This window comes from Cyprinus carpio, unplaced genomic scaffold (assembly GCF_018340385.1).
Source record: "Cyprinus carpio isolate SPL01 unplaced genomic scaffold, ASM1834038v1 S000006759, whole genome shotgun sequence".
Taxonomy (NCBI): domain Eukaryota; kingdom Metazoa; phylum Chordata; class Actinopteri; order Cypriniformes; family Cyprinidae; genus Cyprinus; species Cyprinus carpio.
In genome coordinates, this window is record NW_024879356.1 from 1552434 (window position 1) to 1571799 (window position 19366).

Consider the following 19366-nt stretch of genomic DNA (forward strand, 5'->3'; position numbering starts at 1 on the left):
ATTGAAAATAATTTTTAATACTTTTTAGTAAGGTACAAAATAAAATTACTGTATATGTTGTGTTGTAATTTTTTATAATCTGTATCTTCTCTGTATCGTCCCAGATTATTCCTCTATGTGAATGTTTCTATTCAAAAACACTTATATATTGTGCTTATTTTCTTTTGGACATTTTATTTTTTTTATTTAATTAAACTACATTAAACTAAAATGGTCATTTTTATTTGATTTCATTTTATTTAACAAAAATGGTTTGTAGTGTTTTTTTTTAAACCATTTTACTGTACATTAATATTTATTATTTCTTAAATGTTCTGCCTCATTACTGCGAGGATGTGTAGCCTAGTGGCTAAAGATTTAGGCTGGTTATGGTTTTTATTTGCCTTCTATTGAGCTGCTTTTAAATGTTCTTCTCTTTCTTTTGCAGGAATTTTATTTGACCCTTTCCCGCTTCGGAAACCTAACGGAGGTTATTATAACATGTCCGTTTGACAAGTATGACTACTTCATCAATGTGTGTGGCAACGTGAAGGCCGCACAGTGTCCAGAAACAGCCGGGGCCTGTCAAGTTGACCAGAGGTAAGTTTACTTTGGTCATTTTCGTTTAACAAGGTGTGATGCAACAAGTTTATTTTGTCTTCACTGGAAGTATGATATGAAGCACTAGAATCTCAGCCAATCACAACATATTTGGAGCTATGGAGTGCATTGATTTTTGAACCAATAAGATTTCGCTGTGGGCGGAGCTAACCTTATTTGTTTCCATCTCTGCAGTGGCACAAGCTCTTGGAATCTCGGCAAATTTAACTCCAAGCTTTCTTATTATGATGGCATGATCCAGTTGACCTACAGAAACGGCTCTCAGTACAACAACATGCAGCACACGCAGCGCTCCACACACATTTCCTTCCTCTGTGACAGAGAGGCTGGTCCAGGAAAACCAGAGTTTCAGGTATTTGCTTCTTTGTTCTGTTCGTGCTGACTGTTAACACTCAAATATCTTTTTAGCCCCTTGAGGTTACCTATTTTAGCCTCTAGTCAAGTAATGCTATTTCAGCATAAAGGGCTTGTGTTTTTTTAAGCATTTTCTTGTCTCAGGCTTTGCAATGGACACACCTTCATATTATTTATAAGTCTTGTCTTGTCTGCAAACCAAAAATGTCCTTAATTTATGAGCACTTTTCTGCAGAAAGAAGATGAGAACACGTATAACTTCAAATGGTACACTTCCTACGCCTGTCCTGAAAGACCACATGAGTGTGTTGTGACAGACCCAAAACTCGCAGCAATACGACCTGTCCAGGTTAGACTCGTATGTCCTAGAGAAATGAGTATACTATATTACTAAATATTTTAGTTTCATTTTTAAAGCATGTTTGGTGCCGCTAGAGCTGCATAAATGACACACTTATCCTTTAGTTTGCTAAATACTTCCTCCGTCTGCCATTGATTGAACAAACAGATGGTCCCATCCTGAACTCATGTCATTGGCTGAGCCAATGTTGCTGTTCGGGATGGTTAAACAATCATGTGCCATGTTTTGATAGTGCCATTCTTTGTGGTTGAATCATCCTTTGGATGGCTCGTATATGTCTCTGTATATTAAACTGAAATAGGAGTCACTTTTTTAAGATGGGCAAATTAATAAAAAAAAACAAAAAACTTTTTATATACATATGTGCTAATAAATGTAAATTGCAATCAAAAAAATATTAAAAATAATCTAAAAAAAAAATGATTAAATGTACTTTTTTATATTTAAATGATTACCATAATCCTTTTATTTACTAAATAAAATTATGTATTTACATGTTATACTGTATATATATATGTTTATATGTTATATTTATGTTTTTATTTAGTTGGATGTAACGACAAAATGGCCAAATAATACTTTGTTCAAAGTAATACTTTGCTTAAAATATATTTTGTCTAATTTTTCTATATTTCACATATACAGCAAAAATAATGCTTTTAGTGTAGTATTATGTTAGGCAAGCATGTGTTTTTGTAAACTTAATTTATATTGTACTGTGGATTTATTTTGTACTGTGAATTTATTATTTTCAAATTTTGATTTATTTATTAAGTTTAGGTTACTTATTTTTTGCATTAAAAATGGTATAAAAAAGATCAGCGTTGCTTACCTTAACCAATTTTTTATTTAATTTTGTTATTTATTTATTTAGTTTTCATTTATTTTAACCCAATTTCACTTTTTGGATGTAGCCTTCTATGTCATAGTGGAGACATCTGATGCTACACATTTGGATACTAGATATAAACGCACTGTTAATCCTGATAATTTTTTAGGTAGTGTTATCACTCCATTATACATGTTTGACAATATCCAAACAATGCTTGTATCAAAGAGCTAGACAGTGTTAACAACAATGGCTCTACAGTAAATCTCTCGTTTCCTTCCCCTCTGACAGTTTGGGCAGTATCTAATGGTGGTAGGAACTGGCAGGCCATGCAGAACTCTGACCCCAGCGGCCTGAGGAAGTACTACATCAATATATGCCGGCCACTTAAAGCCGTGCCTGGCTGTGACGGGAGAGCTTCTGTCTGTGAGGTGAAATTCGAGACTGACAAGGTTAGTTCACTCTCTGTAAACATTGGAATGACTTGGTGATATAAAATATAACAAAAAACAAACCGCACCACTGACAACAAATGTGTGTGTACATGTTACTCAAACAGGAAGGCCGGTCTGAGAAGGTAGAAGTCAGTAACTTAGGCATTGCTAAGAAGGGTCCAGTGATTGTGGAAGAGAACCAGCTAATGTTGGAGTACACTAACGGCTCAGTGTGTCAAGCAGAAGGAGTGATGACCACTTACACAACTCGTATCCACTTTGTCTGCTCATCTGGGACCGCAGTGAGTCAATACTGTCCTTTTACTCATTTAGTACTCATTATAAATCAGTGGCTTGAACAATGAGAACAATGTTTTTTTTTTTCTTTAGGCCATCTAGCCATCCACTTTTTGGAGAACCAGAATTGCACCGTTGACTTTGTTTGGGACACAGAAGCAGCCTGCGCCATCTCAACCGTTGAGGCCACCAACCAGGTCCACTTTCATTTTTGCACAAATTCACTGACTTTGATGGAATCGTGAAGATTTATTTTCTTATTTCTCTTGTTATTTGTCTACAGACCTGCTCAGTGAAAGATCCCAACACTGGCTTTGAGTTCAACCTGCAACCACTGGCTTCTGAAAGCGGATACCACGTCAATGCCCATGGGAGAGAATTTGTCGTAAGAAGCACTTTAAACATCTTTCAAATTCTCTTGAGTAGTGTATGGATCGATACAGAAGTCAGTTTTAGTATGATACTAGCTTCTGGTACTTAAGTAAAAACATAAAAACAGCCTTAGATGACTAATGAAATGAAACTGAGATTCTCAGTAGATTCAGTAACTCAGTGTCTCTATCTGTCTGTCTGTCTTTTTATACTGACATTGCTTTTCAAATGTTTGGGGGTCAGTACTTTTTTTTTTTTTCTTTTTTTTTTAAGAAATTAATCTTTTTTGTTTCTTCGCCAAGGATGCATTAAATTGATTGATTTAAATGACAGAACATTTATAATGTTACTAAAGATTTTTATTTCAAATAAACAGTTGTTGTTCTTAGCTTTCTATCCATCAAAGAATCATTAAAAAATGTTTCACGGTTTCCACAAAAAGTAAGCAGCACAACTATATTCAACATATTAATTATAATAAATAATGTTTCTTTAGCATCAAAATCAGCTTATCAGAATGATTCCTGAAGGATCATGTAACACTGAAGGACTGGAGTAATGATGCTGAAAATTCAGCTTTGCATCAAAGTAATAAATTACATTTTAAAACTTTAAAATCTAAAGTTTAAAAAGTTACAAATGTATGTTAAAATGTAATAATATTTAACATATTACTGTTTTTACTGTATTTTTGATCAAATTAATAAATGCAGAGTTTTTTTTTTTTTAGTTTTTTTTAAGAAACCTTTTTCCCCCAAAGAGAATTTGAATTGAGCAGTTTATGTGCATACACATTCAGTTACATTTAGCATTCATTTGTTCTTGTAATAAACCATGTGGAATAAATGTGCTGAATAGCAGCACTTTGTTGTCTGGGCCATGTACTAAATTTACAACAACAAAAAAAATCCTGCTCCTGGAGAGCTACTGTCCTGCAGACTTCAGTTCCAACCCTGCTCCAACACACCTGTCTGTAATTATCAAGTAGCCCTGAACACCTTGATTAGGTGTGTTTGATTGGGGTTGGAGCTGAAATCTGCAGGACGGTAGCTCTCCAGGAGCAGGGTTGGAGACCCCCTGCTGTATTCTGTGCAATCTTCTCCACAGTTTGACTGTGTGTTCAGTTTCTCTTTGACCTCTTTCATTTATCACGTTTAGTGCAATTATACCAATTTTAAAACAAAAGTAACAGCACCCCTTGTCTTCTGTAGGTGAACATTTGTGATTCAGTGAAAGCATGCGGAACTGTCAGAGATAAACCTGTGGCTGGCTGTGAGCTGAAAGATAAGAAACCTGTGAGTCAAGTAGGTGTGGAACGGGTCTCTGCAGTTCTCCACTGATGGCACTCTCACTCTCACATACAAAGGGGCCTCTGGACAAATCGTCAGGTGGGGTAACTGAAAGGGCCCCAAATTTTAAATGGAAATGTATAATTGGTAGTATTGTATTTCATTGTACCTTACATGTTCCTGTTAGGGTAATTGGGACAGCTTTATTGAAAATGGTCCAATATACAATTTTGGATCATTATACACAAGTCTTTGAATGACCAATCAGAATGAAGTATTCTAGAGAGACTTGTATTAAGGTTATATTGTTCTGAACCAGACTGAACCCACTTTACCTTGTTTCCTATCCTTACTATAGGTACCGAAGACACCTTCATCATTAATTTTGTGTGTGACCAAAAGGCCAACCCAGCCTCTCTGAGCCTTATACCGGAAGAGCTGGGCACAAGTGCACACGAAACCCACAATGTGTTTTTTGAGCTTTCCACTGCACTAGCCTGTGAACCTGCTCCTGTGGATTGCCAAGTCACCGGTAAGCTTTCCCATGCACAAAAACATGCTTTTAATGCTGAAGTGTGTCATTTCTCTGCCATTGCTGTCACTATTTTGATACCAATCTCAAGCTGATCCCTCTGTCTTGCATTTCCAGATTTGCAAGGTAGACAGTACGACTTGGGTGACCTCAGTCTGGATGACAAGTATTATGTTCCTCTGGACACCTCAGATCAGGCCCGCTTTCAAAAGTTTTACATCAACGTGTGCAGACCGCTGCCTCATGTCCAGGGCTGCCCTGGTGAGTGTCTACAAACAGATATTGACAGACTCTTTTAAAATGTCTTCCTATTTTTAGCCTAGTACTTTGAGATTGATTTTCTCTTTGTAACACCCACCAAGGGCTGGAGGAGTAGTGCTGGTCTGAATGACCGCGCAGTAAACTAATAGACTTCTGTTGTTGGCAGGCTGGAGCGATTGGAGCATGTGGCCAGCTGAAAGGCAGAGGTGTGAATCTGGGATATGTGCAGTCCAGCCTGCAGGCAGCGGCAGATGGCTCCATCAGTATTGTTTATCTGAATGGGGACAAGTGCAATTCAGGACGTTACTCCACCCGAATCGTCTTCCAATGTGATGACAGTCCTGTAAGCAAGAGCATGGTTTCTCTCTTAAGTGCAAATAGATTTTTACCCGTGGCACCTTCCACTATAAATTGGTGTCTCATAAATTTTTTTGAAGTAAACTAAATTTCTTTTCAATGAAAATTATTGAATAGGTATAATTCTGAAATTTACATAGTGTGATGGTATGACTGTGTTTATAGTTAAATTATTTTCAGAACCAAAAATTAATCATTATTTAGTGGCACAGGATCTTGCAGGTAAAAAATGTAATGTAACTAGGAACCAATATTTAGGGGAAATAAGTTTCTTAAGTAGCAAATCAGCATATTAGAATGATTTTTGATGGATCATGTAACACTGAAGACTGGAGTAATGGCTGCTGAAAATTCAGCTTTGCATCACAGGAATAAATTGCATTTATAGAAACAGATAGAAAACAGTTTTTTTGCAATGCAATATTTCACAATAATACAGTTTTTACTATACTTTTGATCAGATAAATGCTGCCTTGTTGAGCATAAGAGACTTCTTTAAAAACATTTAAAAATCTTACCGCCCCCAAACTTCTGAATGGTAATAAAATAACATGACAAAATGATTTAAAATCAGTTTCAAGCCCTATTTTGTACTGTATTTAAGATGCTAAAAAAAAAATCTTTCTTTTTTTTTTATGGTGAAGCTGTTGAAACCCATTTTTCTTTTCTCTATTTAAAGGGTGCACCCATGTTTGATCGCAAAGATGACTGTGAATATGTCTTCATCTGGAGGACCTCAGAAGCTTGCCCAATCAAAAGAGTCCAGGGTAGGATCATCAGACAATTAGGTCTCAGGACTTTGAAGAAATACTCTTACTTGGGCTTTGACTTCATTTAGTTCTTGTCACTTATAGGTGAAAACTGTAAAGTCAAGGACCCCAAGAGCGGTTATGAGTACAATCTTACACCACTGGCCGGAAAGGACTATGATGTGAAGGATTTGAGTTATGAGTATAACTTTTCAGTGTGTGGCCCAGTTACCATCCCGGTCTGCCCTCATGGTCCCAGCAACTCTGTTTCCTCGTGTCCAGGTCAAGGGCAGTACACACAGAATAGCAGGTGAGTTTATATTTATTTTCAAGTATCAAAACTGATCTATTAGGGAACTTTTTATAGAATAGTTAACTCTAAAATGTATTGATGTTTAGGAAATAGAAGTTTTTGGTTGGTTTGTTTCTTCATCTGAACAGATGGAGAACAGAGAAATTTAACATAACTTGTTCACAATTGGATCTTCTGCAGTGAATGGGTGCCGTCAGAGTCTAAACAGCTGATAAAAACATCACAATAATCCTCAAGTAATACACATGACTCCAGTCAACCAGTTAACATCTTGTGAAGTGAAAAGCTGCATGGTTTATTATAAACAAATCCGTTTAGTTTTTGACTAAAATACAAATCCTCTATCCATAAAATACTGCTTTTTCCAGTGACAAAATCGTCTTGTCTGAGTCAGGGGAGAAATATGCACAGTTTACAAGCGAAAACAGTCAAAAACCAGGACAACAAGGAATGGACTTTTGCACTGGAAGGAAGTATTATTATGAATTGTGGAAATGCTTTAATAAAGGGTTTATTACAAACACGTAGATTTTTGTTTACAAGATGTTGGACTGGAGGTTTGTGGATTACTTGTGGATTATTGTGATGTTTTTCTCAGCCGTTTGGACTCTCATTCTGACGGCACCCATTCACTGCAGAGGATCCATTGGTGAGCAAGTGATGTAAGGCTAAATTTCTCCAAATCTGTTCTGATGAAGAAACAAACTCATCTACATCTTAGCAATGTTTAGCAAATACTCATTATTGGGTGAACTATTCATTTAACCTTTCCTATGCTCCTCTGCAGGCTTAGCCAATCAAAAACCTCACATTTGATGATGGGATTATTATGATCAACTACACAAATGGGGAAAAGTGCCACAAGATCTATGAGCGATCCACAGCTATTCTCTTTCTCCTGCGACCACAGCAAGAATCCAGTGAGTTTTCTCTCAGCCAACAAATGAGTTAAGAAGTTAAATTAATTTCCTAAATGTTTTTTTTCCTTTCTTTGTTCTTTAGGGTAAGCCAGAGTTCATAAAGGAGACCGCAGACTGCACATACCTGTTTGATTGGCACACAGCTTTGGCCTGCCCTTCCTTCAAAACCAACAACCTGCTCCTACAAGTAAGAGCAACCTTCTTAGTAATATATATTTTGCTTCCAATACCTGCTTCCAATAGTCCCTAAATGACCTATAACCCCCTCTCCGTCTGGCAGTGATGGCCATGGCCACTCCTACGATCTATCCTCACTGGCCCGGCACAAATCTAATTGGGTGGTCATGCCACAAGCGAACAATCAGAAGCAGCGTTACTATATCAATGTGTGCAAGTCTCTGGTGCCTCAGACCGGTGAGTTTGTAGCAGTACAGCTGGCAGTGGTTTTGACCGGTCTGCATAGATGTTATAACTGGTGTTTTGTCTTAGGTTTGTGGAGCTGCCCGTCTAGCGCTGCGGCTTGTCTGAAGGACGGAGATGAGTATGTGAATCTGGGGGAGGCGGAGGCGGGTCCACAGTGGGATAAAAACATCCTGATTCTGAAGTACACCAATGGACAAGCCTGTCAGGATGGCAAGAGAAACCGGACCACCATTATTAACTTCAAATGCGACCCAGACAAAGTGGTCTGTAGTTATTTATGCTTTTCTCTATACATTCACAGATGCATGTTCTAAAGTAAATATAATTACTATAGACTAACTACTGTTTATTTTTTGTAACGGTCTAATATTTTTATTCATGTTTTTTAAAATAAACACACGCAGTTAGTCAGTTAGATTTTTTTTTTTTTTTTAAGAAATACATTTATTCAGCAGTCATACATTAAACTGATCAAAAGTGACAGTGAAGAAATTTAGAAAAAATTTCTATTTAAAATAAATGCTGTTCTTTTAAACTTTCTATTCATCAAATGATCCTGAAAAAAATGCATCAAAGTAAATAAATAAACAAACAAATAAATACATAAATGCTGTTATTTTGACAGTTCTATTCACCAAAAAATAAAAATAAAAATGTAGATTATATATATATATATATATATAGATATATATATTTAAATATTATATATAATATATATATATATATATATATAATATAATAAAATAAGAATATAACTATCCGATATTCTCGAAGTATGCTAATATTTATAGTAATATATAACACACTGTACAGCATACAGTGAGCATAACAACATACTCTCCTTGTCTGTATCTCTGACTTTCTGTCTGTTTTTCTGCAGGATTCTAAACCTACTCTGATCACGGCACTGGAGGACTGTGTCTATAGCTTTGTATGGTTCACTGCTGCAGCCTGTCCTCTCAACAGCACTGAACACGGGGACTGTAAAGTCACAAATCCAGCCACAGGTGAGTCACCCACATGAGCCTCGTCACACTGAATACACAGTTATTCAGAACAACTGAATCATCTTATCCAGACACTTCCTGTCTGCTCATAACAGTGTCATGTAGGTGCATGTGTCTGATGCACGAAATGCCTGAATAACAGCAAGGGTGTGTTTTTGCACACTGATCTTTTGAAAGTTCTAGCATTTATGTTTGTCCCTAAATCGATCTGAGACGTGTTGTGCTGGGTCTCCACAGGTCATCTCTTTGACCTTAATGCCCTCAGTCGGACAGGTGGCTATACGGTCTATGATCCCATGGCCCCATAGAAGATGTTCAGACTAAATGTGTGTGGAGACATAGCCAATGCTGGTTGTGCCTCTGGAACAGGTATATTTCCTTTGTACCTTTCATTTAGTGAAAAACAGTGTGAATACAGTAATGTGTGTGTCTGTGTGTGTATATGTATGTATTTAATGTATATGTATATATATATATATATATATATATATATATATATATATATATATATATATATATATATATAATTTTTTTTTTTTTTTTTTTTATATAATATGTATAATATGATTTGTGCTTTGGTTTGTTAAGCCTTTTTGTTTCAGTGAGGATGTAAAAACGACTTGTCTTGTTTTAAAAACATTTAGGCCCTAAGCAAAAAAGACTTTATATGGTAATGTTAAGATGTTTTTTAAGATGTGCTGCAGCCGTTTGCATCAAAGACACTCAGAAGGCCATAAGTGGTGGGAAAACCACAAGGAAGCTGGTGTACAAGGATCAGGTGGTGGAGCTCACTTATGAGGATGGAGACGTGTGTGCCTCCAACCCTTCCCTCAAACACAAGAGCATCTTCAGCTTCGTCTGCAAGTCTGAGGGAGGAGGCACAGATGAACCCGTGCTGGTGTACTCAGAAGACACCACTTGTACTCACTTTTTCTCTTGGCACACGCCTCTGGTCTGTGAACAACAGGTAAGAGGAGGTCTATAATCTTTCGATTCTCTACACCTCGCTTCAGGTGAACCTGCAACAAATGTAGTGTCTCTTCTCTGCAGGTGAAGTGCTCTGTTTGGAACGGTACCAATCTGATTGACCTCAGTCCTCTGATCCATCTCACCGGTTACTACACGGCTATCAACGAGGATGTAGACAGGGACAAGTCTCCTGATTTCTACATCAACATCTGCCAGCTCCTCAACCCCATCCCAGGGGTCAACTGTCCTCCAGGGGCCGCTGTGTGCATGGATGCTGTTGATGGAGATCCAGTTGTAAGTAAAAGCAACAGTCAATGAATTCCACTTTCTTTGATCTACAGAACAACATTAAACATTTGAAAATGAAGAAACTAAAACAGCCATTATTTAGTTTTGTAATTTTATTGTATTGTACTATAAAATAATATTTATTTAGTACTTGTAGTAGTAATTATAATATTTCAACATATTATAATTTCTTATTATTATAATTTTCCGAAATACTTTTTATTTTATAGTGAAATTTAGTAATTTTTTATTTTCTTATTTTATTTCCTAATAATAAATATAATTTGTAGTAGCAGAAGTATTTTATTTTTCTGATACTCATTTTTTAGAGATGTTATAGTATATGTCTTATTTTGTTTAGTTGTAATAATAATAATATTTATTTTGCTATTTATACAGTGAAGTATTTAGTATATTAGTACATATTTAGGATATATAATATAGTATCATATTTCTTATTTTATTATTTTTATTGTTGCTGTTGTTGTTGTTATATTGTCATATCGTCATATCGTCATATTGATATATATGTAATCATTTCTTTTCTTTTCTTTTTTTTGGCCAAATCGTGCAGTTTTGTAAATTATCACATTTTAATTTTAATTTCTCAGCAAATTGTGCAGCCAAAGCATTGATTATGAATTTAATGTTATCATTATTATATTAATAACAACCAATATTGGAGGCTGTCTTATACTACATGCACACCTTGCCACATTACCGATGAAGAAAGTACATATTGTCAGTTTTGAGTATGAGATATTCTTAATACTATTTTGAGTCTATTTGAGCAAAATATTTTTACTAATCATACCATGGCACCAGAGGATGATATTGAATGACATGTTTGAATCTGATTTTTGTGGGTTTTTTCCTTTCTGTGCAGGACATCGGACGAATCACCTCCCCTCCTCGCTATAACAGCAACACCAACGAGGTGGAGATCACCTTCAGCAGCACAACACCGTCTGCCCTTCTAAACCCCACCTCCAACTACTCCTCCAAAGAATCGTTTTTTCACCTGCCAGAAAGGAGCAGAGCTGGTAAGAGAGCAACCCGAAATCTTCAGAAATGGGGTTTAGAGTAACCTGAGTGGTTGTTGGTCTCTGTTGTACCTGAGTGTAAGTGTTGGTTTTGCTCAAACAGGGTTCTCCCCCAGATGATCCGAGCTCAGGACTGTAATGTATGTGTTCGAGTGGGCAACTCCTGTGGTTTGCCCGGAGACCATCACGGCGCAGGGCTGCAATCTGACCGTCTCCCAGCTGCGCTACACGTTTGACCTCTCAGCGCTGTCAGGGACCGTTCAGGTATTGAAGAGAGAGAGACTTTTCCAAGACTGAAGAATTCAAATTTGTGCCATCAATGCTTTGGGGTCTATAAAATTATTTAATGATTCTGAAAGAAGTCACCAAGGTTCCATTTATTTGATCAAGCAAGAGTGCCGTAATGGTGTGAAATATTGTTACACATTTTGTATTTTAATACATTTTGAAATGTATTTTATTCCTGTGAGTGAAAGCTGAATTTTCAGCATCATTACTCCAGTCTTCAGTGTCACACGATTCTTCAGAAATCATTCTAAATATGCTGATTTGCTAAAGAGTCATTTGCCTGTTATTATCAAATGTTGAGGATCAGTTTTGCTGATTAATGTTTTTGTGGAAGTTGTGACACATTCTATTTCAGAATTTTGAATAGTTCAAAGGAACCACATTTATTTGATATGAATATTTTGTATCATTATAAATGTCTTGACTGTCGCGTCATCATCCTCCCTGAATAAAAGTATTTTAAAAGTGTTTAATAAATCAAGACCCCAAACTTTTAAACAGTATTGTGTGTATGTAAAACCCCCAAACCTTGGGTGTATGTTTATTCAAGCATATTAACAAAGGGATGATTCTAGAGCTTAATTTATTTGTTTTTCAGGTTCCTAGAAACTCCAGCTCCTTTAATATCAACGTGTGTGGGACTGTGACAGGCACAGCATGTAAAAACAGTGAGGTATGTCTGATCTCAACGGGCTCTGCGGCTTCATACGGAAACAGCAAAATTCTAAACCTAGACTACAAGAGAGAAGAGCAGGCTGTGATCATGCAGTACAGTGGAGGAGACACCTGTCCTCAAGGTCAGACAAACACTCTGAATCACGCTAAAAACCTATTAAGCAGCCAACTTAGCATTTTGAGGCACATTTTTCACAGATGGTCTTCTTCTAGAAGATGATAATTGTAATATACCTCATTTTGGCCTCAGTGGTACTTGTATGGCAACACTGCATGCATGTGTTATAGTGAAGTGCAGTCAACCAAAGTCAAGATCTTAACAAGACTCTTGTTAAACTTTCCCCCTAAATGATTAAAATTTGTGTTTATTGTCTTTCAGTTACAGATAAAAATGAAGTGTGCATTTTTCCCCTTTAAGTACCTGGGCGAGTTTTATTCTGAGTGCACAACTCAGGGCAAGACTGAACGGCAGGAAGTGGTGTGCCACTACAAGCGACTATGACAAAGATCAGAAATGGGGCTTTTGCTCTGGCGGTACGAATGTACTTTTTAAGGATAGCTATATTTATTTAATTCCATTTTTATTTCATCAGTCTGTTTTTTAATGGTTTCAGCTCCTTATTAAGAAAACTAAACTAAACAGACTTGTTTAACATGACAATAAAATGATTAATACAATTTAAATTATTTAAGTAAAATGTGAATAACTACATTTACAAAATGTAATTTTTTTAAAAAATAGATAATGCCATTTTTTCAGTTCAGTTCAGCAATTTAGCAGCACATAACATGAACATTACTTAAATTGTCTATGTTTTTTAAGATTTAAATAACAAATGTGTTTCTGTCTAATTGAGTGTTGATTTTAATTATTTGAAACCTGATTTTAAGGCTGTTTTTAGGTGTCTTTTTACCATTATTTGATTTTTTTGGTCTATTTCACAGCACCACGAGGGAAACGGCAGTCATCTATTTTGTTCTCGTGTGACAGAGCGGCAGGCCGTGGAAATCCTCAGCTGATGAGGGAAACCCAAGGATGTTCTGTCACCTTCCAGTGGCGAACGAATGTGGTCTGCCCACCCAAAAAGATGGAGTGCAAGCTTGCAGGACACACCAGACCTACGATCTGCGCACGCTCTCGTCTTTAACAGAGCCGTGGAAATTTAGCAACAGGGACGATTCGTGAGTTCACACCTGTTGTTCTGTTCAATTTTTATTTGCCCCTGTCAAGGGGTGTGAATGAACAATATATCATTGACAAAACAGTAATGGCCAGTATCAGCACATTTTTATTTAGTAACATTGGTTTGATTAGACTGATATTAGAAAAACATAATATGCCCTACTTTTTTTTTTTTTAAAGTATTGATTACTCTTTTACAATTGATTATTTTTTATGTCAAAGTAATCAATTGTTTCTAACCAATTGTTATTATAATTTTTTTATTTTACAAAATTGTTTTTAATTTTATTGAATCTCTTTCAAAGCATTAAATTTAAATTTTCCCCTTCTCGTTATCACGTTCTGCCAATATAGATTACTTAAAAACAAATAAATAATAATCTAATAAAATAAATTAAATGAGTAATTAAATAAAAAGAATGCAGAAGTAAAATTTAGCATAAATGTATACATTTATTATTCTTTCATTCATTTCAATTTATTTTTAATTTATTTATTTTTTTTATGTTCAATTATGTTAATGTAAATTAGGTTTTATGCTCCAGGGTCACATATATATTATAAAATCCATTTTATTCATAAGATGGACAAAATTCCTGGATCTTTAATCTTAAAAAAAAAAAAAACATTTGTAGGCCATAACAGAGCAATAATTATTGACTATTTGTATCAGACATCATTTCTGTATCTATGTAAATTTTTAAAGTTATATTTGTACTCAAGTCAGTATGGACACATTGCATTTAATGAGTAATGAAACACTGGTGTAATACTGCACCTGCTTAATGTTAATGAAATTCACAACTGTATTATTTTTTCTCTAAGGTACTACTTCAATCTCTGTCAGGCCATTCATGGAGGCCAGCCAGGCTGTGCAGCAGAAGCTGGCCGTGTGTCGCAGACGTGCTAGTGGGAAGACTGAGACTCTGGGCCGTGTTCACACGCAGACCATGGAGTTCATCGGTAAGTCTTTTTAAACCTCCTCTGACATGATTACAGTTTTTTTGTTGGTTTCTCATCAGTGTGTATCCTCACCAGATGGAAAGATCCTCGTCAATTATTCCATGGGCGACGAGGTGTGTGGAAACAAGAAACCAGCCAGAACAATCTTGCAGCTAAAGTGTGGCAGCACAGTGGGCCGTCCGAAATTATTCAAGTAAGTTGACTTTGCATGAGTATTCTTAACTTGTAGTAATGGCTTAGCATCTGTTATCTATAAGTTTCATATTTTTGTCTGTGTGTTTTAGGGAGGATAAAACAGCATGTGAGTTCTGGGTGGAGTGGGAGACTCGATCTGCATGTGCTGTGAAGCAGGAGGAAGTGGAGATGATCAATGGAACCATCAAAGTGCCCGAAACAGGAGCCATTTTCAGCCTGGGAGAACTTTATTACCGGTGAGCATCTCACCCTCTCATGAGTGCAACAGCACAAAAGTTAGGTGCACTCAAATTTTTGACCGCATCGCATTTAACACCGCATTTTTACAAGTTCACTTTTTTTTTATGGCTGTCCATATAGGCAATATTGACTTGTAAATGATTAACTAACAGTCTGGCCAACATAAAGTTCTTTATTTGAAGCACAATTCTACAAGAAAGGTAACTTACTGAAAAAGTGTTGGTGCTTAAAGTGCTTCACTGAGCTGAAATTTAAACTTAAAACATCTTAAGATAAATGAAATAAAAAGAAAATCTAAATTAAGTGTTTTAAGGGCTTCAAACTGAACATCTTATGGCTCAATGTCTTATGGACTATCCTCCATTGCAGTCACATGCCCCTCGGATAGCCAGCTCCTGTAGTTTGGCCTTCTTGATCTTTGGCCTTGGCTAAACCAGCTGCCCACACTCTCTCTAGCAGCAAAATCTACCAGACTTGGCCCCTGTACACTGATTCTGATCAGATCTTCCACTGTCTGAATGAAGGGATGCTCTAGTGTCTGATCTGAACAGCTAAACACTCCCTAAACAGCTTATACTACTGTCTCAGCTATTAAAATAGTTCAGTTTTGTATGTAATAGCAAAGTGATTATATTTTTTTTTTTTTTTTTTATTAAGTTAATTTAGAAAAACGTTAGGAAGAATTTTTTGTTTGTTAAATATAAGTTTTAGTTTTTTTTTTTTTTTTTAAGGAACGACTAAGTGGCCAGCGGCAGACAGTGAGCCTATGTTTGATCAATTTAGCCTTCTCAATTCATCACAACTTGCCTAAAATAAAATCTTTAGATATAAAACAGTTCAAGCATATAGCAATGTTTAAACGTTAGACCCAGATAAACACCTAAACACCGTTAGCCGCTCTTGACAGTCGCGGTAGCACGGTCTCGTGTTGTTTCCACCAGTTCGGCAATTTTGTTTCATCACTAATTGATGGATGTCTAAAATTATAAAAGTAAGGAGAAGTCTAAAACAGGCGGGAGGCCCGGCCCGCGTCTGAACTATGATGTGAAAATTGGCCTGAAGCTCGGCTCGAGGGGCGTAGAAAAGTCGGGGTCCGTCTGGCTCGGGCTGAAATGTAGAGCTGTAGTGTCTGTTGTTGAACCACAGGGAGACTTTCAGAGTCGCAGAGACTTTTTTTTTTTTTTCTCGAATGGCTGGTCGCACCGGTTCACCCTCTGATTTTTTATAGTCGCGCCATTGAGAAATTAGGATGCATGTGCGACTAAATTGGTCACACTCTAGAGCCCTGCTACAACTACACCACACCACATGTAGTAATGTGCATGAGATAAACGGTGTTTTATCTGTCCTCAGTTTCCACAACGCCACAGGAGACATCCGTCCCAATGGAGATCGCTATATCTACCCACATCCAGCTGTCAGGCATCACCGACAGCTCCATTTCCAATTGCCTAGGTGCCCAATATCTGTCAGGTCAAGATTAATGACAGTTACCGCAGAAAAAAATTGGTTCCTCCAGCAAAGCCAAGTATTATATCAAAGGTGAGATAAAATCAGTAAGTGACCATATTAGGAGTTACGGTGTGTGATGTGCTCAAATATTTTACTATGCATATTGGGACAGATTGAAAGGCAAAGTTTGGGTTTATTTTTCCCGTTTATTATTTATTTATTTAGAAATTTGGTTTGTAACAGCATGCAAATGTTAAAAATATTTTAAAAAAATTTTTCTTGTTTGTTTTGTTTATAAATAATTTTCCTTAGTTTGTGTACTTATTTAGTTACATTAAATTGATAATTCATTTTTTTAAATCCTATTTATAGCAACACACACACTTTTTTTTATTAAAATATTTTATAACTTATTTTTGTAACACAACAAAAATGCCAAAATATTCTGTTTAATTTGTTTTGTTTGAAAAGAGGATTTTTTTTTTGTTTGTTTGGTCATTATTTAATTTACACATTCTTTTTGTAACAACACAAAAATATTTAGTTTGCCAACAACTATTTTGTATTATTACTTAGTTTCTGTATACTTCTTAAATAGAGAAGCAAACATTTGGCAAAAACATTTAGGTTTTGTTTTTTTTCAGAATTAGTCTGCTGTGTTTGAACACCATTGTCACTGTGGTTTTTTATTCACAATTTCATATTCAAAATTCTTCAATTTATTTTGTTCTATGAACTCCTAATATATTATTGTTTAGGTTGTTTACTTTAAAAGTAGAAATTTTTCCTATGAACACAATTTATTTTGTATTTCTGTGATGTAACCACTTTATTAAAAATGACCTGTTGTTGTATTTTGCCAGGTGGGAATCTTGATGTCTCGGTACCATCTGAATCTGTATGTGGACGAGACAAAACCAAAACTGTGTCCTCAACCATCCTGTTCCACTGCAGCCCTACGGCAGGAGAGGGTATCCCAGAATTCCTGCTGGAGACAGATGGCTGCCAGTATCTGTTCGTATGGCACACTGCCACCGTTTGTGAATTTTTGTGAGTATTACTAAAGTCCTGATCATACTTTAAGCTTAATTCAATAATTCTACAACCTAGATTTGTTAGCCAAGTACGTTTGAGTATAATACATTGTTTTTTTTTCATAGTTCATCCACCTCCATGGACCCGCACAGCACTGATGGAGGGGAGGAGCATGCCGGATTATCTGGGCGGAGTCAGGCCTTAGGGGCGATGCTTAGCCTGCTGTTGGTTGTGCTCACGATCTGTTTGCTTGTTCTTCTGCTGCACAAACGAGACAGGAGGTAAAATGCTGATTACATTTGTGTGATAATTTTAACGAGTTAAACTAATACAGATGTTTGTAGGCAGTACTTTTTTAAATGAAATTATTACTTTAGATGCATCCAGATGTTCGAAGGTGACAGTAAAGACATTTACAATATGAGAAAGGATTTATTTTTCAAATAAAAGCTGTTCTTTTGAAAGAATCAAAGAATCCCAAAAAAAAATTATGGTAAAAAAAATTATATATATATATGTATGTATGTATATATGTATATGTGTACATATGTATATGTATATATATATCTATATATGTATATATATGTGTATATATGTATATATATATGTGTATATATGTATATATATATGTGTATATATGTATGTATATATATATATATAAAGCATGATAACTATATTCAACATTAATAATAATAATAATAATAATAATTCTTAATCACCAAATCAGCATATTGGAATGATTTCTGAAGTATCTTGTGACATTGAAGATTGGAGTAATGGTGCTGAAAATGTAGCTTTGCATCACAGGAATAAATTACATTTTAAATTGAAATAGAAAACAGTTGTTTTTAAATGTAATAATATTTAGCAATATTATTTTTACTGTATTTTTAATTAAATAAATTCAGCATTGGTGAACATAAGAAATATATATAATAATATTGTTTATTTTTTTAATAATAGTATTTTTTTTATCTTACAGACCCCAAAACTTTTGAATGGTAGTTTAAATGTATTTGTTATGAACTAAAACCAATTTATTATAAAAAATATGTATAGGAATTCTACTCAAGCTGCTTTGAGTTGCACTGTAAAAAAAAAAAAATCTAAACTTTAATACTTTCACTTTAAAATTTAAGGTTTAGTATTCATTTGTTAATTCATTTCTTTAATTATTTGTAAAAATTTACCATTAATTTTTTGAGTGAAAATTGTTTCTACACCAGTTTTATAGTCAGTGTGTTTAATATGCATTTTGATATTTTTAGGCAACTTGTAATACAGAAAGTGTCAAGCTGCTGCAGGAAAGGAAATCCAGTATCCTACAAATACTCCAGGGTAACGTTTTATCTTTTTTTGCAAGTTTTACAATAAGTAAAAATTCATCAGAATTTCTATGAACATAACTCTTTTTTTTTTTGTCTTTCTGTTTGTCTCTCTTGATAGGTGAACACAGATGAGGACGGATGTGAAGATGAGATGGAATGGTTAATGGAAGAGACCGGGACGTCCACGCGGGAGCCTCAAGAGGAACGGTCACATCACCACCAAGCCGGTCAGCGCTGATGCCCTGCGCTCCTTCTCACCTGGACGAGCAGGACAGCGAGGGACGAGGTGCTCACAGTCCCAGGGGTCCGAACTGCCCCTTCATCGTCCCTACCTCCTCGCGGCTGCAGTCAGCTTTGCTGAAAGCAGAGAGCGATGAGGATCTGGTGGGGCTCCTGGTGGACACACGGAGCAGAAATAAGACCCGATACAGCGACAGAAACCAGAGGAAACCTCAGCCAGACCCTGATGACAGTGATGAGGACCTACTGTGAGTATTATGGGGGCGGGGGGCGGCAACAATGTGATTTTTTGTGTGTCTGTGACCACGATGCTATTGTTTTTTTTTTTCTATTTCAGGTTTTATAAAGGGAAATCTCTCTGTGAGCTGT

At 35.9% G+C, this 19366-nt stretch overlaps 1 pseudogene; it reads left to right on the top strand.

Moving 5' to 3' along the window:
• Positions 1-19249, top strand: part of LOC109082287 — a 30522-nt pseudogene extending 11273 nt beyond the window's left edge.
• The last annotated feature ends 117 nt before the right edge of the window (positions 19250-19366 follow it).